This window comes from Meriones unguiculatus, chromosome 11, assembly GCF_030254825.1.
Source record: "Meriones unguiculatus strain TT.TT164.6M chromosome 11, Bangor_MerUng_6.1, whole genome shotgun sequence".
Lineage (NCBI taxonomy): Eukaryota > Metazoa > Chordata > Mammalia > Rodentia > Muridae > Meriones > Meriones unguiculatus.
In genome coordinates, this window is record NC_083359.1 from 26,193,561 (window position 1) to 26,219,616 (window position 26,056).

General features: G+C 46.6%; 1 long non-coding RNA gene across 2 annotated transcripts in view; it reads left to right on the forward strand.

Annotated features, from left to right (window-relative positions):
* The first annotated feature begins 3,918 nt into the window (after positions 1 to 3,918).
* LOC132646472 (uncharacterized) overlaps positions 3,919 to 26,056 on the forward strand; it is a 32,499-nt gene continuing 10,361 nt past the window's right edge. The window contains exons 1-3 of one of the 2 annotated variants that reach the window (XR_009584765.1): positions 3,919 to 4,016; positions 4,113 to 4,171; positions 20,006 to 20,101. This is a non-coding gene — a long non-coding RNA (uncharacterized LOC132646472). Of the gene's footprint in view, positions 4,017 to 4,112; positions 4,172 to 20,005; positions 20,102 to 26,056 lie in introns of those variants that run through there. The other variant, XR_009584766.1, reaches the window with a different exon arrangement.

The following is a 26,056-nucleotide window of genomic DNA, read 5'->3' on the forward strand; positions in this document are numbered from 1 at the left end:
CTGTGGACCTCAGTCACACAAAGACTGCTCTTCCTAATCCTTCTTCTGGCTCCCTAGGAACCCCGGAAGTTGTGGCGACCCAGCCTGTGTCAGGGAAAGAGTATGCAGTTAGTGGCTGGTGTTATGCCAACCTGGCAGGTGGCCAGAGCCCAGAGCTTACTGGGAGGAGCATAAACAGGGAGCCTGGTGGCCAGCTGTGATCCAGAATCTTCCAGCAGAAAAGCACTGTCAAGGACATCTTCTCACTGGGCATCAGCCAGATCTAGGATGGGCTTCTGAGCTCCCCCAACCTCCAAATGCTGCTGTCACAGGAAAGTCCCAATGAGCCCACTTGTGAGGGGCTTTTCAGCTCTTAACCTCTGAGACCCTGGTGGTTCAGCTTTTCCCACTGTGGGATTCTCCATGTTGGGTATCTGTGGGCTTTCCTTGCCCAGCACCATCTGCGCTCCTTTGGTTAAAAAACAGCAGGTTACCCTTCAGGAAATAACTCGCCCAAATCAGTCCTTGTGCTCTGCAAGAGGCTGACCTTGACTTTCAAATATTGGGCTCCAGGACAAACATGTATGCCAGATCTAACCAATCAGCAGATTACACCTCCCCCCGCCCCTCCCCCCACCACATGCCCCAAATCCAGTGAGCCCAAGCTCAAGAAATTTTGCTAGAACTCTTGGGAATAGTAAAATTGCCAGTAATTACCTTGATGCATATCTGGAGGTGCTGGAGGTCCTTTAGCAATGTCAGAGAAGGAGTGAGCCTGAGAACAAAGCCATGCAAGAAAAAGTCAGAGACAGCAAGGAGAGGTCATGCCTATAACCTCAGGGCTCAAGAGGCAGAGGCAGGGGCAGCGGCAGGGGCAGAGTTTCCATAAGTTAAAGCTAGCAAGCATGGGCTACATAGCAAAACCTTGTCTCAAAAACACAAATGGGAGAGATAGCTCAGTGCTCAGTTCCCAGTGACTCCAGTTCTGGAGGAGCCAATGCCCTCTTTGACCTCCTTGGGCACTGGGTACAAACATGGTGCACTCTCGTATGGGCAAAACACTTAAAACCTAAAAATAAATAACTTAAAACAACAACAACAGTAACCAGAGAGGGAAAGAGACAGAGAGAGAGGAGGCTGGGGAATGTAGATAATATGGCAAGTGCTGGCCTAGCTTACATGAAACCCTGTACTTGATGCCTAGCACCACATAAACCAGGCGTGGTGGTAGACCTGCATTCCCAGACCTTGCAAGGTAGAGGCAGGAGGAGCTCCCGGGATGCAAGAGAGACTGTCGAGGAAATGGGAGAGTGAGAACAAGACAGAGCCTAGTTCAGTGTCATGTGAAAAAAAAAAATGTCATCAATCAGGAGGCTGGGACAGAAGGAGCAGGAGTTTAAGGCCAGCCCCGGCTATAGAAGCAAGCTCTATGCAACTTTGTGTCAGCAGAAAAAAAAAAAAAAGTAATGTTGACAAGACATGAGCTGGCTGGAGCTCCTGGTGCTGTATGTAGTGACTGTCTCACTCTGGAACTTTGCAGGGAAAGGGTCCAAAGCATATTACTGTGATGTAAAAGTTATTTTAGGCAGAAAGCCTTTGAATTCCTGGGGACTGAACCAACGGCCTCACACCTAGGGGTTTTTGTTTGTTTATTTGTTTTTTGTTTGACAGGGTGTCATGTGTCCTTGGCTGACCTGGGACTTGCTATGTAGACCAGGCTGTGGGACTCAGAGAAGGTATGAGCCACCATGCACCCTTAAGCTTTATGTAAAGTAAGCACAAGTATTCTATCACTGAGCTACATCCTGGCCTCAGTTCCTGAAATCGTTTATTGTCTGAAAGCAGAGCTGCCAAAATCATAAATGTCCAACCAGAGAAGATTGGCTTTGATCTCTGGGGACTGGAAGTCACCACACAGAATTATCTCTCATCTAGTCCTGTTTCACTACATGCTCTTGGCTTTGACCCCTACCTAGCTTCTATGCAGAGAATGTTCTGTAGGCTCTGAGTTCTAATTAAGCCTGCCATTTTTTTGTTTCTTTTGTGGTAGGGATTGAACCAGGACCTCACGAATATTAGACAAACTCTACCACTGCTGGCTACCCCCTTGCCACCCCCTGTCTATTTTTATTTTTATCTTAAGTATATGAATGTCTTTGCCTGAATGTGTGTATGTACAGCAGATGGCAGGTGCCTCTGGAGACTAGAAGAGGGCATGCCCTGGAACTGGAGTTATAGACAGTTGTGTCCCTCCACATACATGCTGAGACCTGATGAACATGGGTCCACTGCAAGAGCAGCAAATGCTCTTACCAGCTAACCTATCTCTTCAGCCTTCTAACTAGCCTCTTGAGTCACATTTTTCTGTGGAATTCTTTGGGCACATGGTTAAACTTGTTTTTTTTTTTTTGGGGGGGGGGTTGTTTTGTTTTGTTTCTCCCAATAATCTGTCCTTTGTCAGTTTAATTTCCAGTTCCCAAAACGTTAAAGGTAAGAGAGTAAAAGTACGGACTAGAAAGATGGCTCAGAGCTTTTGTTGCTCTTGCAAGAGTCTGTGGGTTCAGTTCCCAGGACCCACATGGCAACCTGCACCATCCATAACTCCAGTTCTGGAGGATTGCAGGCATGATTGTAGTAAACGTACATACATTCAGACAAAATGCTCATAGACAAAAAAATAAAAATAAATAGAAAGAAAGTAAAGGCATTTTATTTTCCCTTTGGCTATATGACCAAAAAAATCCCCTTCTCACAGAAGTTTCCATGATTGAGACATTCCACACAAACTCTATGATTTTTCTCTATTTACTAAGTATTAAGTCCTCCCTTTTAATTTTTGGAGATGGGGGTCTTCTTACTAGGTAGACAGGGCTGGCCTCTAACTCACAGAGATCTGTGTAAGGTTATGGGAAAAACTAATTAAATAAAGACGATTAGGCGTATGACAGATCTTATATATAAAAGAGGTTTATTAGGTGGCTATGGAGAGAGAGAGAGAAGGGAGAGCAGGACAAGATGGGGGAAAGAAAGAGAGAGAGGGAAAGAGAGGAGGGGGAAGAGAGAGAGGGTGCCCCTATAGAGAGGAAGGACCAAGAGAGAGACCACATGGCCGGCTGGTCCCTTTAAGGGGCAAGGTAACCACGCCTTCCAGGTGTGGCCACCTGGCCAGCGACACATGATGACATCCTAAGTTGCTAGGCAACCCAGAAGCAGGTTTTGTTCCAAAATCCTAACAATCTCCCCACCTCAGTCTTCTAAGTGCTGAGATTACAGACAAAGCCACAATGTCCAGATAGATTGTACCTTCTGGAGGCTGGAGAGATGGCTCAGCAGGTAAAGCACTTGTCACGCAACTCTGAGGACCTGAGTTCAAATCTCCAAAATGCATGTAAAGCCAGGAATGATAGCATACATCTATAATTCTAGGGCTCGGACAGTGAGATAGGAGGTGGATGGGCGAATCCCAGGAAACTCAAAGTCCTCTAACATAGCGTGCACAGCAGCAAACAGAGACTATCTCAGACAGGGCGGAAACTGAACACATGGATGCTGTGACCTCAGTGTACTCCTTTTTTTGTTTCCTTGAACTTCTTTTTTTTTTGAGACAGCATCTTGCTAAGATCTGCATGCTTGGCAATGAATTTGTGAGTCCCCTGCCTTGGCCTCCAGAATATCTGGGATTACAAACCTGTACCACAAGACTCAGCTGAAGATTAATAAATGGCCCAGGCAGAAGTAGAAGCCAGAATTGCCTGATGCTCATAGTACCTTATCTTTATCCACCATTATTTTCTGTCCTCACAGGCTGCGAGGGGCTCATGCATTAGGAAACAGGGAATATGTAGGGAGTGTCCTGGGATCACAAATGTGTACTACTCTGGCTTGCTTATTTGTTTGTTTATTTATTTATTCATTCATTTTTTTTTTCAAGACAGGGTTTCTCTGTATAGTCCTGGCTGTCCTGGGATTCACTCTGTACATAATGGCCTCAAACTCAGAGATCTGCGTGCCTCTGACTCCCCGGTGCTGGATTAAAGGTATGTGCCACCATCACCCAGCTATTTATTTATGTTGACAATGTAAATTTAAAAAATTGTTGTTGATGATGGTGATGCTTTGTGTTTTTGAGACAGGGTCTCACGAGGTCACTTGCCAGGCATGGAGCTCACTATGTACGTCCAGCTTTCTTCAGGTATGTGTCACAGCAACGACTAACACATCTCTCTTTTCCCTTTTCCTTCTCCGAACAGCTCCACCCCCTTTTCCTTGGCTCACAGAACCAGTTGCTGGCTGTGTGAACGTCCTATGATTTAAGGAGGGCCTGCGGGTGAGGAGAATGTGGACAGATAGGTCAGACTGCCCAGGGTCCCTCCCGTATGGAGCCTCAACAGAGATCCGGGCTCAAGGACCCAGTATGATTTGGATCAGCCTCTGTAGCAGAGGAGAAATGAGTTAAGAGTCAGACTGACCCAGCTTGAATTCTATCTCCAGAGCTATGAGACCTTGGGAGGAAAAATCATTTCATTTTTTTTTTTCTAGCTTTGTTTCCTTGTCTGCATTTCCAAGACAGTAATAGCTTGGCTTCTATCTCTCTGAGAAAAGTTTTAAAAATTAACCAGGCGGTGGTCGCACACACCTACAATCCTAGCGCTGGGGGGAGCAGAGGCAGGTGGATCTTTATGAGTTTGAGGCCAGCCTGGTCTACAAAACAAGTCCAAGACAGCCAGGGCTACACCGAGAAACCTTGTCTCAAAAAAGGGAGGCAAACTCCAGAAATTAAAATGTAAGCATTTTGCAATAGTTTAGACCAGTTGATTTTCATGACAAGCCTGGGTGCTCAGACTTATTTTCCTACTTTATGGATGAGGAAACTGAGACACAGAGAGGCTAGGTTCCATGGAAACAAAACGCTGAGTGCCTAGGGGTGGAGCTCAGTCGATAGAATGCTTGTCTGGCAGGCAGTAAACACAGGGTCCAATCCCTAACAGCACAAAAAACTTCCTGTGGTGGAACTTACTTAGCATAATCCTAGCACTTGGGAGTTAGGAATAGGCAGAACCAAAGTTCAAGTCATCCTCAGTTTCATTGCAAGTTGGAGGCCAACCTGGGCTACATGAGCCCCATAGTCATATGCTTATGTTTATCTTGAAATTATTGAGAAGGGTAAGGTGTTCTTTTCTTTAGCTATTGCACAACTGGAAGCTTCTACAACTAAGACAGAAGTCTTGAGCTGAAGGCTCAGCAGTTAAAAGCACTTGCTGCTCTTTCAGAGTCCAATTTCCTGAACCCAGTTTGGGGGCAACCTAAAACTGCTCGTAACTCCAGCTCCAGGGGAATCTGTCACCCACTTCTGGCCTCTGAGGTCACCCATACAAATACAAATACTGCCCCCAGAACACATTTTAAAAAGAATGAAGTAAGCCAGGTGGTGGTTGCACATGAAGCCAGGCTGGTCTACAGAGCCAGTTCCAGACAGCTAAAGCTACACAGAGAAGCCCTGTCTTAAAAAACTAAAATAAAATAAAATAAAATAAAATAAAATAAAATAAAATAAAATAGATCAAGTAGATATTCCAAAGAGAGAGAAAATATCGAATAGCCTGGCCAAGAGAGAAAGAGCTGAAGGAATTGCCAGGAGTCAACAGACAGACGAAGTGCTCCTTGTACCCCAAGTTCTTCTACAGAAGTAACGATCTCTTCTTTCCTGGGTCCACCCATTGCCCTCGCCCCGAGTCCTTCCTATGATGCTGATAAATAGCTAGGAAGCAGCTGCCGCCTGCTGCCCCGGAAGCAGGCAGCATCCCACAGGTCATGCTATCAGCAGGCAAACCATCATGGTGAGATCCCAGGAGGCACGGAGTGTGGACCACAACTGCTCTTCAGAGTACAGTCTAGATGGCTGCAGGAGCCCTCCATATGGCATTCTGCCTCTCGACATTCATCCCACAACCACAGATAATCCCTGCCTCTGTTTCTGTTTCTCTCTGTCTCCCTGTTTCTCTGGCTCTCTCTTTTTCCTAGAGAAGATTATTTACTCCAGTGTAAATTAGGATTAGCACAAATGGGGCTAAAGCCAATTAGTCAATCAATGGGAGGTGATATGATGCATTTGAACACTGGATTGCAGTGTGCTCTTATATGAAACCCTGCTGTATACACTAAAATAGGCTGATCTTTAAAATAAGTTATTCATTTATTCTTATTTTGAGACAAGGCTTCATTTAGCATGGTCTAACTGCAAACCCATAATGTATCTGAGAATAGATTTGGACTTCTGACCTTCCTGCTTCCACCTTTGGAATTCTGGGATTATAGGCAGGTGCCAGTGTGTCTGAACTTTGTTGTAAAACCTCTATACAGGCTTGATAAGAACTTGACTAACGGAGCCACAGCTCAGCCCCACGTAAACTATTAAGTGAAAACATGCAAGCTTTAGAATAGCATGTTTTTTTTAAAGTGTGTGTGTGTGTGTGTGTGTGTGTGTGTGTGTTTAGGTAAAAGGACAACTAATGAGAGTTGGCTCTCTCCTTCTAGTTCATGAGCTAAAGGCATCAAACTTAGGCTGTCAGCCTAAGACTTGACAGCAGGCACTTTAACATGCTGAGCCGTTGTGATAGCCCTAGAACAGTATTTTCTTATGTCTTCATTTGGGATGTGTGTTTGGGTGTTTTTTGTTTGGTTGTTTGTTTTTTAAGATTTATTTATTTATTAAATATACAGCATTCTGCCTGTCTGTGAGCCAGCAGGCCAGAAGAGGGCACCAGATCTCATTCTAGATGGTTGTAAGCCACCATGTGGTTGCTGGGAATTGAACTCAGGACCTTTGGAAGAACAGCAGTGCTCTTAACCTCTGAGCTATCTCTCCAGCCCTGTTTTTGGTTTTTTTAAATTTTTAATTTTTTAAAAGATTTTCCTTTCTTTCTTTCTTTCTTTCTTTCTTTCTTTCTTTCTTTCTTTCTTCCTTCCTTCCTTCCTTCCTTCCTTCCTCCCTTTCTTCTTCCTTCTTGTCGACAGGGTCTTTCTATGAAACCCAGGCTTACCTAGAACTTGCTTGTGTATTGTTCGGATGCTCTTTACCTTAACCTGGGGGTCACAGGCATTCTACAGCACGCCCGGCTTTCTGGATTCAAAGAGTGAGATCCAGGAAGCATCCGGTGCTACAGAATTGGAAACCTTGACCTGGGTTACATTTCAGAGCACACGTGGCAAGGGCTGGAGAGCAAATCCGAGGGATTCCATTGCTTGAATCTATTTGGGTTCTGGTTGGATGGAATAGGATTTGAATAACCAAAGTAGAGTGTATGACGTGGGCTTTTATAATTCTCCTGTCTCTGTGGTGTGGGCATGCATGTAATTCTCTCCAGGAAGACAGATAAGAAAGGGGTTGGGTTTGCTGCTAGGGGTTGAGTTCCCGGTTGGACCTGAGCAGCTAGGTAGCCAGTTAGACCAACAAAGAAAAGTGGGAAAAACAATGTGACTTTCAAGGCTAGGCCCCTAGCAGGGCATCTAGCTGATTCTGGTTCTTTCGGGTGCTTGCTTTGTTGTTGTTGTTTGTTTTGTTTTTTCCTAGCAAGGGTTTGTCTGTGTAGCCCTGGTAGTACCGGGACTCTCTCTGTAGACCAGGCTGGCCTCAAACTCACAGAGATTCTCCTGCCTCTGCCTCCCCAGTGCTGAGATTAAAGGCATGCACCACCACTGCTCGGCTTCAGGAAAAAAAAAACAAAAACAAATTTTAAGCGCAATCTATTTCAGTTTAAAATTGGCAATTACTTTTATTATTATTATTATTATTATTATTATTATTATTATTAATTTGTTCAGGTTGAAAAGCAAAACAAAAAACGGAGGAGCTGGACTAGAAAATCTCTGCAGAGCCTCACTCAGACATCTTGACTTTCAGCAGAAGGTTTCACGGGGAGACAGTGCAAATTCCTCTCCCTGGAGGCTGGGATGGAAAGAAAACCAGGCAAGTGGCGGCTAGGCACGGATAAGCTCAGACTCTCCCAGCTGGTCCGTACCCGGAAGTGCTGGGGCAGCCGAGGGTGCGGGAAGCCAGGCCACCAAGCCGGTGTTAGAAGAAGCAGGGCCTGCAATAAATCACCCCCATAACCTGCCTGCTTTCCCGGGCTGTCAGCTTACTCTAGGGAAGGGGAGGGTGGGGAGTGCACTGGACCTGGCAGAGCACCAGAGGAATCTAAATTTCAATTGCAATAGGAACCCGACACCCTCCATCTCTACTCCTATCCCCCAGCTACTTCTTCCTTTTCTCCTCCCTCCTTCCTTTTCCGATAAAAATCCTGTCCTCTCCTCCTCTCCTAGTGGGCCCTCCTCAGCTGAGAGGGATGCATTCAGACCTCAGGCCTGCAGTCCTTGTGGTCCTCCCCTGCCTCCCTCATAGCGGGTTCGATTCCCTTCAGAGCTCCAGGCGGTTTCATTGTCGACACGCATGCCTTATTCAGAGACCCACCCTGGCTGAGTGTAGCCCGATGATTGATGAGATAAGACATTAGGGCTGCCAGGCAAATGGCAGCTAGCCAGAGATAGGACTCTCACAAGATAGCAGAGCCACCCCGGAGAGAGCCTACAGCTACCAGGATATGATGGTCCCTGGGAAGGTTGCTTATTGCAGCACGCTGCTATACAGTGCAGGTGTGTATAATCAGCCCACTCATTCATGCACGCGTGCTGTGTGAGAGTTCTCTACAGAGCTCGGCTGCCAGCTGTACCGCTCATGTGGCCTTCGAGGGGCAGACCGGTTCCATCCAGGTTCCAGCCCTTTCTGGCTGTGTGACCTTGGCCAGGTCTACACCAGCATAAATAGCAGCTTATGTCCACAGAATCCTGTCAGGTGGTTCAGGTGAATTGCTTGGAACAAAAGAGCCTGGCTTGTGAAAGATCGATACATTCTTTCACTCAACCCAAGAGCCCATATGTGGGGAGCTGTGATGTTCTGGGTTCAGGGGCCACAGCCATGAACAACTCAGAGGGGGTTCTTGGTCTTAAGCAGTTTGTCTTCTCCTGGGGGAAGACTGGAGACAAACACACTATTGAATAAAGAAACAGGGAGATTCAGGTAGAGAGGGAGGAAACTGGAGGCAGCGAACAATAACCAGGAGACACAGAGCATCATGTGGCCTGAGGGGAGAAGGAAAAAAGAGTTCCGGAGATAGAGAGATAGACCGGAACCCAGATAGGCCAGAGCAGGACTGCTTGAAGGCCAGGATGAAGATGTTATTTTAAGCACAGTAGGAAGTGACTGCGCTTTAGTTTTTGTTTTCTTTTTAGCCTGCACAGTTGAAATAAAAAGAAGGAGGAATGAGTTGCCAACATTTTAAGCAGAGGAAGGGAAGAAGGGGGGAAGTTAGAAGCAAGTGTCTGAGCAGCTACTGTTGTGGGGTAGGCGAGCGGAAAATTACTTCCCTTCCCTGCTAGTTTCCTTGGCTGAGCTGAGTGTTAACCCGGCAGAGGGGCAGGGGAAATCCTACATTTAATTACATACTCAGGTAACTGACAGCCTCTAGAGCTACAGAGAGGAGTAGGGGCTTGCAGCCTCTGAAGGAGCAATGGAAAGAAGACAGGGAGGTGTGTGGGGAATAAAGGCCATCATACGGACAAAGGCTTCCATGGAACGAGTGATTCTTGGAGTGGCTCTGAGATGAGCAGGAGCTAGGCTGTCCGGGCATGGTGTCGGCCTCCTCCTCTTCCTCCCATGGCTGATAAAATTCCCAAAGCCAGATATGATGGCACATGCCTGTCACCCCAGAACTCAGGAGGCAGAGGCACTTGAGCTTGGGCCAGTGGTAAAAATCTTTGTCTAGGGCTGGGCATGGTGGGCACTCCTTTAATCCCAGCACTCGGAAGACAGAGGCAGTCTGTGAGTTCAAGGCCAGCCTGGCCTACAAATCAGAGTCCAGGACAGCCAAGGCTATCACACAGAGAAACCTTGTTTTGAAAACCAAAATCGAAACCAACTAAACAAAATCTATAACATAGAGTTGATCCCAACCCCAGGAAAAAAAAAAAAAAAAAAGAGGTTTCCAGCGAGGGAATTCACAACTAAGTTCTGTTTGAAGGATCTTAATATATATAATATTTATATTAAGCATACACACACATCCTTTTTGTTGAAACAGGGTTTCACTATGTAGCACCAACTGGTCTGAAATGTGACCAAGCTGGCCTTACCCTTGCATCATTCCTCCTGCCTCTGGGATTACATGTCTGCCATCATGCCCAACTGTACTGTGTCCACTTTTTGTTGCTGCTGCTGTTGTTATTATTATATTTACTTATTTGTGGGGATGGGTTCACGTGTGCCACAGAACACTTGTAAGTGTAAGGTGAAACTAGTAAAGGTCGGGGGACAACTTGTAGGAGTTAGTTCTCTCTTTCTATCATGTGAATCATGGAGATGAAACTCAGATAAGTTCTGGCAGCAAGAACCTTTACCTCTTGAACCATTTCCATGACTTTCTAAAAAGCCCTTTTTATTTTTGATTCTTTGTGAATTTCACATCATCTACCTAAATCCCACTCGTCTCCCCATCATTCCATATCCATCCTCTGTCCTTGGAACCCCCTCAAAAGAAACAAACAAACAAACAAACAAACAAAAAGAAACAAACAAAACAAAACAAAACAAAACAAAACTCTTGCTATAAAAGCTACAATGTGTCACAGTGTATCACACAGTGCACCATTTTACCCAAACACCTTTACTTACAGATGTTCACTGCGATGAGCCATTGGTCTGGTTCCAGTTCTCTGGCTTGTGCTTCTCTACCAATACTGGATCCCCACCAGGACTCCTCTTGTATATCCTGTTTTTGCCCTATGTCATAGAGATCCTGAAGATTTGGTTCTGCAAGACCAGCCCCTTCCCATGCTCCAGCAGTTCACAGATGGATAGATCCTGGATCTGGGCCTGGGTGGCAGCTGAGCTGGTGAGCCTGACAGCTCTCCCTTGCTCAAACCACCAGGGCCAGCTCTCCAGCAATGCCCCAGTGACTGACAAGGCCAGCTCACCCAAGGGCTGCAGCTTTCTAGGGATGGCGCCAGCTTTCCCACCTTGCCCAAGTAGAGGTGGGGATAGGTGAGGTGGAGACAGAACAGCTCTCCCAAGCTCATACCCTTGGACCTGCTCTCCCACTTGCCACAGGTGTCAAGCGGCCATCAGTACGGTCCCCGGTGGAAGCCCAGACCAGGAACAGCCTCATGGCCTTTGGTAGTAACATGGACCACAGACATCAGCACAGACCCCCAAGTGCTGCAGTGCTACAGAGCCAGATATGGTCCTCAGTGACAGGGCAGGTCAAAACCTCACCATGGCCTCAGGTAGCATCCCTGGATACTCACATTTGGCTGTTCCTCACTACCCTCAAGCCTCTCTTCACTGCTCTTCTTTTTCTCTCCCATCTCTCCACCACTTACTTGCTCATCTTAGGGGTGCCCAGGCCTCTGGGTGTCTTTCACCCATTTTGCAGCTAGTAGTGGTCCTCTCTCTCTATGTATATATGATAGGGTCTCATGGAGCTCAGATTGGCCTGGAAATACATAGGTAGCTAGGGATTTCTTTGAACTTTCATCCTCCTTCTGCCATCTCCTGAGAGCTGGGATTACAGGCCTATGCCAACATGCCCAGAAACACCAAGCTGTTAATAGCAACATGTGAGGGCTTTACCATCTTTAGGCAAGTGTGTCAAGTGTGGGATGCTCATAGAGAGGCTCAACACGCCCCTGTGGTCCCCCAGATGCCTTCAATTCACAACGTCCATGTACCAACATAATTTGGGAATGACATCCTTTCCTTTCCATGACTTGAGTTGAGGTGGCATCCACAGCGGTTTCATAGCAGATTTCACAGTGGCTCAAGAACAAGACAGGGCAGGCATTTTCCTGGGTTCCTGTGTGGAAGGAAATCAATATCAAGATGTTCAGGATTCTGCCCTTTTCACTTGAGCTGCACCATCGCTGGTAGCACCATTCACCAACACGGGCAGATGTACTGACAGGGTCAGTGGCTCTTTTGGTTTTGCTTTGTTTTTTCGAAACAGGGTTTCCCTGTGTAGCCCTGGCTGTCCTGGAACTCTCCTATAGTAGGCTGACCTCAAATTTACTTAATCTGCCTGCCTCTGCCTCTGAGTGCTGGGATTAAAGATGTGCACCGCCATCCCGGCCAGTGGCTCTTATGGATAATCGGTACCTCACTTTGTGCAGGAAATTGAAAATGGAGGGCTCAGGCATTGAGGATGTTGCTGAGTTGACATGCATGAAGCCCTGACATGGTCCTCAGCACAATGACACATGCCTGTAATCAGGGGGAAGTAAGAGAGTTAGAAATTCAGTCATTATCAAGTACCTCGTGGGTTTAAGATTAGCCTGATTACATGATACTCTACCTTAAAAAAGAAAGAAAGGAAGGCTGAGTGCTTTAGAGAAAGACGTCTGTACACTGAAAGAAGTAAGAAGGCAATGACCATCCAATAAGACCAGAGACAGGAAATGGGAGCCATGTATGCCGTGGGGGTGGAAAAAAGACATAGTTCCTGAGAAAGGACCGTCTGTAAGCTCAGATTCTGCAGTCTGTTCTGACCTCTTTCCACCCTCAGCTTCAGCCACCTTTTGTTGTCTTTTGTTGTTGTTGCTGTTGTTGATTTACAGACAGGTGCAGAGTTTTGAATAAGAACGGCCCTCCTAGGCTCATATATTTGAATGCTTATTCACCAGGGAGTGGCACTATTTGAAAGGATTCTAAGGATTAGGTCCTGTTAAAGGAGGTGTGACCCTGTTGGAGGAAGTATGTCACTGAGGGTAGGCTTTAAGGTTTCAAAACCTCTTTGTTAGGCCTAGGCTTTTCCCCTCTCTCTGCCTACAGAGCAGGATGCAGTTCTCAGCTACTGCTCCAGTGCCTTCCGGCATGCCGCCATGCTCCCTGCTGTGATGATGGTGGCCTAAGCCTCTGAAACTGCCAGCAAGACTCTAATTAAATACTTTCTCTTATCTGACTTGCTGTGGTCATGCTGTCTTTTCATAGTAATAGAACAGTGACTAAGATACAGGGCCTCACTGTGTATCCCTGGGTGTCCTAGAACTCACTTGCAGACCAGGGTGGCCTGGAACTTAGAGTTCCACCTGTCTCTGCCTCCAGAGTACAATACCACGCCCAGCTAGTCTTTCTGTTTTGAGCGGCCACTTCCTTCTCTTTCTGGATGCTCTCCTTCCAACTGAGTCCCACCTCTGTCCCTCCTGTGATCACTCTAATGTAATTTTCTCTTATTAAAGTGAAGTCACTTAATTCTCTGTTTCCTCTTAAAAGAATCTGTAATCTCTCAAGGAACCAGGCAGATAGGCTCCTAGAGAAGTAGGAGGACTGGACTCCACAGTGAGAGGTGAAACTGGAGGTTTGGCAAGTGGCTGGCGTTTGGGCTTTATCCCAGAGTCAGTGGGCCCTGCAGGTATTAGCCATGATGAGACAGAAGTGCATAGAAGGCTGGAGTATTAGGGGAGGGTGCACAGTGGTAGGGGCGTGTCTGGAAGCTGAGGATACAATGTGAAGAGGGTGGCTGACTAGAGGCTAGATCTGGGAGGGGGTAGGGGACAGCTAGAGGCTTGGTTTCATACTGGGATACAACAAAAGGATATTGTCTGGTTTCAGGCATCCTTAGGTCTATCGGCTGCAGGGTGTGGCTGGCATACCCTCTACCCTGAGCCCAGGGGTGGGGTTTCCCCTCTCCCAGAGGCTCGTCAGCATATAATCCTGACAATCTCTCTCTCTCTCACCTCTGCTCTCCTCTGTCTCTCTCCTCTTCCTTCTCTCTCTCCTCTCTGTGCATGCCTCTCTCTCTCTCTCTCTCTCTCTCTCTCTCTCTCTCTGTCTCTGTCTCTCTCGGCAGCCAAGAGCTGCATCCAATAAACCTGCATTTATATATTATAACTTCCTCTTGCCATTAGCTTATTTCACCGTTTCAATTAGAGAAGATTAGTATGTGAGGAAGAGAAATCTGGGGGAAAGAGACAAATTCTACTTTGAAGTGAAAGAAAACAGGGCTGTTAAGATGGCCTTCAGCCTGATAACAGTGTGGGAAGAAGAGCAGCCATTTCCAAAAGCAATTCTCTGATTGATTTACAAGATGGGCTTCCAGGCTCAGAGCTTTTGGTTTCAGGCCCCAAGAACTGCACACTTAACTCCTGGCTTTAGAAGTTCTGGTCAGGTTGGAGGCTTTGGTTCTCAGTGACTCAGCACCCAGCACCCAGCAGCTTGTAGTAGGAGCAGCCAGCGCCAGCTAGTGTTGGAGTGTAAAACCTTCGGGTGTGAAAACCTTGAAGGCCTGGGAGTTTCCTGGAATGCTTCCAGATTCTTCATCTTTGTCTCTCCATCGTACTCTGCCTTCTCTGTACTAGCACTGTCCTTCATCTCTGCCTGCCCTTTCCCACTCTAGCTGCGCTGTGCCATTCTTCAGCTACCTTCTTGATTTCTCTGTTTGTCCCAATGCCATTTTTCACCCATGATCTGTCTGCTCTACCCATGATCACAACTTGGAGCCACAGAAGGACTGTTCAGGAAAAGCCCTGTGGTGAGCACCAGGAGGAGGCCTAGGGCAGTGAGCTGAAGCCAGGCATGACGATGCACACCTGTAATCACACTTACAAGGTCAGGGGGCACAATAGAATCAGGAGTTAAAGACAGGCCTTTTCTCAAAACAACAACAGGAACAAAGAACAGGGACTTGTATAGACTGGTTATGTAGAAAGAAGGGGTATACAGATACACTTGTGTGGATGATGTGTTATGCAAATGAAGAATTGTATTTGCACCAATCACAGTACGATTTCCAGCCCCACTAATCAGAGGCCTTAGATAGGGGCCAATCACAAGTCTTGCATGTCAATCTCAGATTTTTTTAAATTAATAATATTATTATTGGTGGTGGTGATGGTAGTGGTGGCGGCTATGGTGTGTGTGTGTGAAGTTAGGTCCTCAGGCTTCTTTCACAAAAATTTTTGGCTCACTGAGCCACCTCACTGCTCCCTGATTTTATATCTGTATGTAAAAATATTTTTACATATATATGTAAGTATATCAACATAAACACATATATACATATATGTACAGATGTGTGTATGTATGTATGTATACCTGAGATAGGACTCGTGTAGCCCAGGCTGGCCTGGAACTCAGTATGTATCCAATGACAACCTTGATGTTTGATCCCCCTAACCTCCACTTCTGCAATGCTAGGGTTACTAGAGTGAGCTGTTGTAGCTGGTTCATGCGTTCCTGGGGCTCAAACCTAGGGCTTCAGGAATGCTGGGCGAGAACTCTGCCAACTGAAGCACATCTCCAGCTTGAACCTGATTGGTCAATCACTGGCTTGTTGCCGAGGTCCTGAGGAGATGCTTCTCCCATCTTGAGACCAAAAGGTCAAAGGTCACCTAAAGTTCTCCAGGCTTGTCTCAGGCAGAGACAGTTGTCTGCGGTGATTGTGACTAGCGCCTGCCTTCTAGAGCAGGAGAGGCTTCAGTCCAGCCTCCTGCCGGGAAGGGGGTTCTCAGCCGACTGTTGTCCATTCTGCCTCCCTGAGTGCTGGGATTACAGGAATGGGCCACCACACTTGGCTTCAGCAGAGTTTCTATCTCTGTGATAAAACACCGGTTAAAAACAACTTTGGATCTGGGCACAGTGGTGCAGAAATAGGTGGATCTCTGTGAGTTCAAGGCCAGCCTGGTCTACAAAGGGAATCCAGGACAGCCAAGGCTACACAGAGAAACTCTGTCTCCAAAAACCAAAAACCTAAAAGACAAAACAAAAACAACCCCCCCCAAAAAAACAAACCAAAACCAAATAAAAGAAAAAAACTCAAAGCCAAACAAACAAACAAAAAAATATTGGGGAGAAAAGGTTTATTTCATCTGACGCTTCTGGTTAATGGTCCATCATTAAGAGAAGTCAAAGCAGGAATTCCGTCAAGCAGGTTTGGAACCTGGAGGCAGGAACTGAAGCAGAGGCCATGGAGGAGTGCTGCTAACCAGATGGCATGCTCCCCATGGCTTGCTGGGATCCTTTCATATACACCCAACATCACCTGCCCAGGGGTGACATCACCCACAATGGATGGGGCCCCTCGCATCAATCACTGATTTATTGGCTCGCCTACAGGCCAATCTACAGAGGCATCTTTTTTTCCCAATTGTGTTTCCCTTTGTCAGATAACTCTAGCTTGTGCCAAGTTAACAAAATACTAGCCTACACAGCTGCCATTCCAAAGCCTGAACAGCTTTACTTCCAGAGGCATGGCTCATTCACAGAAACCTGTGGTACTTAGGATGAGGACTCAAAGCTCACATTCTCAACAGCATTTGACAGTGCTTAGTAGCTGGGTGGAGTGGGGTCCCTCTGATCTGTCTCACACCCAGCAGCAGCTAGTTCTGTACTGATCTAGCTGTCATGGGGCGGGGGGACACGACAAAAAGACTAGTCAAGAGAGGGCAGTAAACAAGATGCTGTCATGCTGCATCATGAACATGAAGAAGCTGAGGAGGCGGATGGGGAGGGCCCTGACCTTTAAAGGGCAAAGAAGGGGTTAAGATCTGGAACTGCCCCAGAGGCTGTGGGCACTTGGTTCTGAGCATGAGTCAGAAGCACCAGAGACATTTCAGTCACTGATGTGGAGGGCGCCATCTCTGTCCCTTTTTTTTATGACAAGGAAATAAAGTGTTTCCCTTGGGCACACAGAAAGCATCATCACACACTGAGCATCATCCCAGATAGGGGAACAGATAGTGCAGTGTCCCTGAAGTAGGGGAAAAGCTGGTTTCCTTTGACAAGACCTGCGGATTGAGGACACTGGCATGAGGTTCAGGGCAGGAAGGGGAGAAGAGGATCCATGCAGAGGGAGGGAAGGATCCAGGAGGTCTGGTGAGAACACCCTGGAAGCATGGCTTGTGAAAGCGGAGCCAGCCTTCAGGTCTGGCTGGGGTGCTGAGTACTGCGGGGGCCTTGGAGGAGCCAGCTTCCAACCACTCCCCTGAAAACGGTTCTTGGTTTTTGGTTTTTTAATTCCGAGACCATGTCTTACTGGGCAGCCTGGAATTCAGTATGTAGACCAGGCTGGAGATTACAAACCAGAGAATCAGCACTAGGCTTTTCCAGCTATTTCTGTCATCTCCCCAGGCTCCAGAGAGCATTCTGCTCTCCTCAGAATCCCTCCAGGATAGCACTGCCCATTCACTCAAGGAGGAAACAGCCAGGACTGTGAGATCCCAGCAGGTGGGAAGCCCGGATGAAGACGAGGAAAGCAGTCACGGAGTGTCCAGCGATGCTCTCCAGCTGTTTCTTTGCTTTTCTTTATCTACCCGAAGCAGATCAAAAGTTGCTTCGGAGCCCTGAGAAGAAGCAGTGTGTCTTTTGTGCTTTGAAAGAAAAAAAAAAAAAGTTTTAGCAAATCCCTGTGGCCAGGTAACAGGCTGACTGCGGAAACCGGGGGCTTAGCTCCAGAGTCAAAGTGGGTACTGTGCCAAGAACGGAAGGATAAAAGGCGGGAGGCTGGTTGTGCAGGCACCTCCCTCGCTTTCTCGTGGAGAAATCACAGCTGAACAAAGGACGCCGCTGGGGTCCAAGGCACAGCACGACTGCACGTTAGGACTCCCAGCTTAGGACTGTGTCTCCCCACAGATGCTTAGAGGGAGACAGTGTCCAGCCCCTCCCCCCTCCACTGCTTTCTACCTTCCGGGTGGCCTCTGACATGCTGTCTCTACTCTCTGACTGTTCCTCTTTAAAGGGAGGGGTCAGAACTGGGTTTGAATTTCTTTGAGGTCCCTCCTAGTTGAAGCAACCCTATTGTATCCTTGTTGCGCGCCCTTAGGGACTTCCTTCCTTCAGAGTCCCGGGAGGGCCCTGGACCATCTCAGACATTCTTATGGTAGGCAGGCATGGTTTCGGGCAGAGGTCCTCACTCACCCACCCCTTTGATCTCTGGGCTGGAGAAGAAATGTTTCGGGCTTTTCTTGTTGTTCAAGGTCTCCTCATGATGACCCAGCTCTGCCATGATGACAAAAGCAGCTGGTTAAGACATAAATGAGAAAACGTGGGTGTACCCCACAAAACTTTGTCAATGGAAGCTACACCTAAATATTTTTTTTAATTGTGACTTCAAAATTGTGTATTTTGTTGTTTTGTAGATTTATTGTGTGTGCATGTGTGTTTTGTCTGCATGTATGTGTGTTCATCACATGTGTGCCTGGTGCCTAGACAGGTCAGAAGAGGGCATCAGATCTTCTGGAATTGGAGTTAACAGATAGTTGTGTGCCACTATGTAGTATTTGGAATTAAATCTGGTTTCTCTGCAAGAACAAGTGCTCTTAACTGCTAAGCCATCTTTCTAGTCCCTTTATTTTAAAAAAAAAAAATTATTTTATCTGTGTGGGTGCTTTGCCTGCATGTATGTCTATGTACCATATACAATTAGTGCCTACCGAGGCCAGAAGAGAATGTCAAATCCCCTGGAACAGTTGTAAGCAGCCACATGGGTTTTGGGAATTGAACCAGAGTCATCTGAAGAGTAGACAGTATTCTTAACCACTGAACCTTCTTTCCAGCTCCCAACTCCCACTGCCCTTACTTTAGATGTTTTGAGACAGGTCTCATACAGCCAGGGCTGACCTTTAACCCCTAATCCTGCCTTCACTTCTTAAATGCTGGGATTACAGTGGGCTCCACCGCACTTGGCAATGCCATCTGGATTTCTTAAAAGGCTCAAGTGTTAAGAAATTTCGCTTGAACTGGAGCTATGGCTTAAGAGCACTGTCTTCTCTTCCAAAGGACCAGGGTTCAATTCCCAGCACCAACATGGCATCTTAAAACTGTAACTTTGGTTCCAAGGGATCTGACATCCTTATACCAATGCATATAAAATTTAATTTAATCTAATTTAATTAAAAAAAAGAAAATAGATATTTGGGGGCTGGAGAGATGACTCAGCAGTTTAGAGCACTGTCTGCTCTTACAGAGGTTCAATTCCCAGCAACCACATGGTGGAATCTGATGTCCTTTTCTGTCATGCAGGTATATATGTAGATTGATCATTCAGCTACATGAAAGAAAGAAAGAAAGAAAGAAAGAAAGAAAGAAAGAAAGAAAGAAGAAAGAAAGAAAGAAAGAAAGAAAGAAAGAAATTTTACTTCAAAAAAAAGAAAACCAAATGTTTATTTTGTTTTTATTTTTATTTTTTCCAGCTATCTAAAACCGTAAAAGCCACTTCTAGCTACCAGGTTGTACTAAAACTGAAACATGGCTCTGTGCCATGGGCTGCTTGCTGGGCTGGCCCTTTAGCCTTTCTGGAACTGATTATCTACAAAGCGCTAACAACTACATGGCTGACAACTAGCTGTGGCACCTCCCTGTAGTTTTAGGAGGTGAAGAAGATCAAGAGTTCAAAGCCATACTCATATACTCAGGGAGTTTGAGGCCAGCCTGGGCTCTTTGAGTCCCTTTCACATAAACAAGCAAGCAAGCAAACAAGTAAACAAACAAAAACCAGAGAGCAGAATCACCTTCCAAGACCCTGATATCACACAGATATCATGGGAGGGATGAAGTCAGTCAACAGCTGGGGTTCAACACACAATGCTCTTTTGTTGCTGGTTTTTGCTGGTGTAGATAGATCCTCAGCAGACTACGGAAATTTAAGGGATAGTATGGTGATGTAGGCTCCAAGCTTAAACCCCCTCCTTTTTTTCCCATTTGCTTTTTTTTCTGGTTTTGTTTTTCAAAATGAGGTCTTGCTATATAGTGTAGGCTGGCCTTGACCTGGTGGCAGTCTACTGGCCTCAGCCTTCTGAGTGCTGGGATTACGGACAGGTGCTACCACTGTCCGCTTTCTTAAGCACTTACAATAAAACAGCCACTTGTGATAGTTTCTCCTATGTACCGCCTTGGATAAATGTGATTAAAAATGATGCAGCCCCATTTGATAGGCAAGCCCCATTTTGCAGACCAGAACCAAGGTTTTTTATTTTTTATTTTTTTTAGGTTTTTAGGTTTTTGAGTTCTTACCACTGAGCCATCTCTCTAGCATCCCTATCTGCCTTTTGCGGAGCTGTGAATTTAGCCCAAGACCTCACACATTGTAAGCAAATTCTCTGGTAAGTATTTTGGTATTTTTCCCCCCAGGTATTTTGACTTTTGCCCCTCTTTAGTTTCTTCTTATTCTGATCTTCTTTCTAAATTAGGGGCTGGTTGTATGTGCTCAGTATGCGCAAGAATTCCATTCCTTATATCAAATTTTTAAAAAATGGACTGTTGCACACATGACCTCAAACCATGCAAGTTTTTCTAGATTTTTTAAAAAAAATATGCTGTTTAAAAATTATTTTTTATATATGTGTGGTAGCATATGCCTTTAATTCCAGCATTTTGGAGTTAGAGGCAAGTAGAGCTCTGAATTGAAAGCTGACCTGATCTACATTGTGAGCTCCGGGATAGCTAGGCTAAAATAGGGAGAGCCTTTCTCTGAAACAAAATAAAATTCTTCTTTGTGTGTGTGTGTGTGTGTGTGTGTGTGTGTGTGTGCATGTGTGTCTTCGTGGGTTTATGTGCATCCTTCCTGTGTGTAGAAGCAAAGAGTGTAGAAGCAAAAGCTCCTGGAATTGGAGCTATGAGTTGCCCAATGTGTGGGTGCCAAGAAACTAACTCTGGTCCCCTGGAAAAAAAGCAAGTACTGTTAACCTCTGAGCCATCTCTCCAGAACCCTTAGAAACATACACAATAATGGGTGTGGTGGTTTGAATAGGAGCATCACCCCATAGACTCCTGTGTGTGAATGCTTGACCCACAAGGAGTGGCACTGTTAGGAGACGTGGCCATGTTGGAGGAAGTGTGTCACTGTGGAGGCGGGCTTTGAGGTCTCCTAAGCTCAAGCTATGCCAAGTGTGGCACACAGTCTCTCCTTGCTGTCTGTGGATCCAGATATGGATCTCAGTTCCTTCCCCAGTCTGCCTACATGCTGCCATGCCCCCTGCCTTGACAATAATGGACTAAACCTCTGAAACTGTAAGCCAGCACCAATTAAATGCAGAGGTCTTGGTGTTTCATCACCGCAATGAAACCCTAAGACAGTGGGTTTCGTCGTGACATTTTCACACGTGATTATGCGTTTTGATCATATTTGCTCATTGCTCATTCCTTTATCCCCCTTTCTCCTCCTCATGCCTGCAGCTTCCTATGCAGGCCCCCTTCCATTTTTCATATATATATATATTTTATAACCAATAGTTTCACTAGGGTTCCCTGCAGGAGCCCAAGTAACAGTTTGTTTAAGCATTTCAAAACATACATTCATACGTTTTATGTATGTGTATGTGAGCGAATGCCACAACATTCATGTGAAAGACAAGGACAACTTGTGGGAGTCGGTTCCCTCTCTCCACCATGTGGGTCCCTGGGATGAAGCTCAGATCATCAAAAACAAGTTCCTTTGCTCCATTTTGCCTGCGTTCGTTTTTATTTTGCTTTATTGCTTTTTCAGTTTTTAAGCTTTATGTGTATAGGTGCCTGCATTTGAGTTTGTGAACCATATGTGTGCCTGGTGCCTGTGGGAGCTAGAAGAAGATATCAGATTGGCTGAAACTGCAGCCTGCAGCCTGTTGAGAACTGCCATGCCAGTGCTGGGAATTGAACCGAGATCGTCTGGAAGAGCAGCCAGTGCTCTTAGCCGATGAGCCAGCTCTTCAAGCTCTGGTTTGTTTTTGCTTTCTTCTGCAATAGTATGTAGTCCAGACTTTAAACTCACTGTGCTAATGTTTTAACACCTTGAGGAAAACTGGAGTCATCTGACAAGAGAAGACCTCATTTGAGAATGTACCCTCCAGCAGACTAGCCTGTAATCAGGTCGTTGGGGCTTTTTCTTGATTAATCACTGGTGTGGAGGCCCAACCCACTGTGGGTGGTGCCACGCATGATGAGCAGTTAGTCCAGGGTTGCCTAGAAAAGCAAGCCAGTAAACCATGATCTTGTGTGGTTCTGCTTCAGTTCCTGCCCTGACTTCCCTTCCAGGTGGACTGGAAGCTATAAGAGGACATAAGCCCTTCTTGCCCAAGTTGTTTGGTCAGCGTTTTGTCACAATAACAGAAAGCAAAATATGACAGCCAAGATGGCCTCAGTCTCCCAAGAACTGAGCTTACAGGCATACACCACCGAGTCCAGCATTTCCTGGGTGATTTGAAAGCAAACCCAAAATGCACCTTGGGACATAGTGTCACCTACACCTCACCTATCTCTTGCCTTATCCTCCTACTCTCATTTTTTTTTCTCAGCCTCAGTCATGTCCTTTCTGTTCCTCTAACTCCCCAAAGAGCCATATTCTCCTCCTCTTCTCTTTGACACCTTGTATTCTCTGCAAATGGCTAACAGCCCCAGACACCTTCCCAACCACGTTTTCATGGCCACTCCTACCTGCCCTCCTACCCCACATCCTGTTTGGCCATGTTCCCTGTGGTCACCCCAGCTCTAGAATTCTCCTGCACACACCATTTCTCTTCTATCCCCTAGCAACCCCCCAGATTTGGATCTCCCACATCTGGCACGCTTCTGTGTGTTACTGCCATTGTGCTTAACATACATCTAATGTCCCCTTCCTCTGTTCTCTTCATGACAGAGCATGAATATGGCACATAGTCATCCAGTAGGCATTTTTTCCTATAGTATGCCTCCAACTGAGCCAGCAGGCCAGCTACAGGGACATAGAATCAGCCCTGGGCTGAGGAAAAAATGGTGACAGTCACAAACAATAAGGCCAGACATGGCTTAAGGGCCCTGATTCTGCTGAAGGACTATCTGGGTGCAGAGGGTGGCCAGGCAGCACCAACAAGGCCCCCGAGTCCCATGAGAAATCCGCATACTTTCTTGGTCTTCCAGCTGTACTTCTCACCCAGGACTCTACTGGCTAGAATACCATCCTCCTTGCCACCCTGACTCCCTTGGGAAAAGCTGAGTAGGCCCAGTGCAACTGAGCACATCGTAGGCTTGACTATGTGTGGACTGAATGAACGAATGTTCATCTGAGGTCAGGACAAAGGCGTGAAAAGTGGAGCACCTCTCGCTGTCACAGCCCAGCCTCAGTGTGTTTGCCGGCCTGTCTGCCTCCTCACCTGAAAGCTCAGGTCCCAAGCCTCATAGTGACCCTTTCTCTGCTACTTTTAATTTTTTTCTGAAACAGGCTGCTGATGGTGCACTTTTCAGGAGGCACGAAAGGGTGGTTTCTCCTCCTCCTCCCCCTCGTCTTTTGCCTCCTCCTTAGAACAGAGCAGGTGCTGAAGAAGTCCCCTGGGATGGCCCCTTGTTTGTGCCACCTCAGTCTCCAGGCTCTGGAAAACCACAGAGACCATCGGCTGTGGCCAGCTCGGCATCCCAGGTAGGGGAATAGGAGTGAGTTCAGGCAGAGGAAAGTGGCTTACATAGTTCACTCCATAGTAGAAGATGCTTAGCTCTTGACCAGCTGGGGAGTCTGTACAGAGAGAACAGTGCCTCCTGCCTGCGTTTGCAGGGCCTCTGCTGGTGCTGTTGGTTGAACTACTTGTGGTGCCAATGGGCTTGAGGAACAGTTAGGCTCAGGCTGGTTAGAGAGAAAGATGTCTCCGTAGAAGACATCATGGAAGGTTATTCCCCTCCTGATCCCCTTTGCCAGATATAGACCCCAAATTGCTATTTATTATTATTGTTATTAATTTGGTTTTTTGAGACAGGGTTTCTCTGTGTAGCCTTGGCTGTCCTGGACTCATTTTGTAGATGAAGCTCACCTCGAACTCACAGAAAGCTGTCTGCCTCTGCCCCCCTCTGCTGGGGTCACAGGTGTGTCCCACTGCACCTGGCTACTGTGTATTATTATTACTAGTACCTTTACTTTTGATGTTATAAGATAGGATCTCACATAACACAAACAGACCTCAAACTCACCCCCTCCTCCCACGGATGACCTTGAACTCCTGATCTTCCTGCCTCTGCCTCCTAAGTGCTGGGATTACAGGTATGTCCTGCCGCATCCCACTCTATTCTCATGAATCCTATTATTTTACCGTTGGTGCTGTGGCTCACACCCAGAACCATGTGCTTGTTAGGTAAGGTACCACCGAGCTACCCCGAGCTTACCTGGGAGGAATGAGAAGGCAGGAAAATGAAAGGTGGGGAGCAGCTTCAGATGCTCTCTGTTCAAATAAGAATCCAGGCAAAACGAGGTTAGGATGAAAGACAGGGAGAGCCCAAAGGGAAACCAGGCAGTGCTCTGGGGAAGGGTCTATGGGTGGCTGGATGTTTTCCTGGGTGGCCCGCAGAGATAGGCACCTCTTTGGGTTGTTTTGGGAACACAGTCTAGCATAGCCTGTCCTTTAACTCACTTCAATCCCCTGTGTCAGCCTCTAAGGTCCTGAGATTATATATCTGCCACCACCACCACCACCACACACACACACACACAAACACACACACACACACACATGCACACACACATGTATAACATCATACCTGACATTTTTGTTCTCTTTTGTTTTTACAGCAAGAGGCTGACGATTTCATTTGTGAGTCACCATTGAGTTTCAAGGTGCGGGGAGTGGCAAGACTTCTAGTTAAATTTTACTTCCTACCTGTCTTAGGGTAGTGAAGCCTCACACGACACACTCACAGCCACTAGAATACTTGTCCCTCCAGACCTCATTGACTTTGGAACCTTGTCTGCTGTGCTGCTTTAGTTAGTTTTCTGTTTTTGTTTGTTTGTTTTGTCAACTTGGCACAACCTACAGTCATCCTGGAAGACAGGGCCTCAATTGAGCAAGTGCATCCATCAGACTGACCTTTAGGAAGGTGTGTGAAGGGCATTTTCTTGATTGATGGTTGATGCATTATGGCTTAGCCCATTGGGGTCAGTACCATCCCTGGCCAGGAGGGCCTTACTTGTATAAAAAAGTAGGCTGAGGCATGGAGAGATGGCTCAGTGGTCTCCAACATGGTCTGCTCTTCCAGAAGTCCTGAGTTCAATTCCTAGTAACAATATGATGTCTCACAACCATCAATACTGGGATCTGATGCCTTCTTCTGGTGTGCAGGTATACATGGATAGAGTATTCATAAACACAAACAAATAAACATTAAAAAAAAAAAGTAGGCTGAGTAAACCATGAGGAAAGCAATGTAGCAACTCGATTTCTGCCTCCAAGTTTCTGCCTGAGCTCTTTTGGTGGACTATTCCTTGTAAGCCAAATAAATAAACAAACAAACCCATTTTCTCCCTAGAGATGGTTTCAGTGGGGTTTTTTTTTTGGGGGGGGGAGGGTGTCTGTTAGTTTGTTTCATTTTTTAATCACAGCAACAGAAAACAAGCTAAGACCTATGTGTTCACAAAACCTGAAGTTTCCTCTAACCTGATCCTCACCAGCCCCACAGGGTACCCTATAGGAGTGGCATCCCCTAGCCCTGTGCAGTGTTCCACACTGGAGCCCTGTGGAGTGACCCTGCTGGGGTGCTCATATGGCCTCAGAGGCCCTCCCACACTGCCTCAACCCAGGCAGTTCTTATCTTCCGTCCAAATTGCACGTACCAGGAAGACATACATGGCTTGAGACAGCATGTTCCTTTGCTCAGAGCAGTGACACAAGCTGCAAAAGCCCTTTCACCAGAGAGAGGCCAGCTAAAGCACAGGCTTTGCAAATCCAGGCTCTACCCCTCTCACTGCCTGCGGGGACCTTGGGCAGAATACTTCTGTCTACTCCACAAAGCAAAGGACGGTGTAAAGACAGCATGGACACGCAGTTCCCATTGAGAAATGGCCGCATTATTGGCATTCTGTGTCCTGGGGGCCCACCCAGTGAAGGCATGACACCCACAAACCCCCTTCCATGCCATTGCTTCTCAATGTGACAACTACAAACGGTTCCAGCGATTGCCAGAGGTCTCAGGGAGACAGATTGGCCTCCCATTGTGAACTCTGCAGTAAGCCGTGAGGAATGCAGAGCTTCAGACTCTGCAAGAAACAGCAGCTCCTCCAGCTGCCTTCCTCCTGATAAGGCCTGCCTGTGTGTGCGTGTGTGTGTGTGT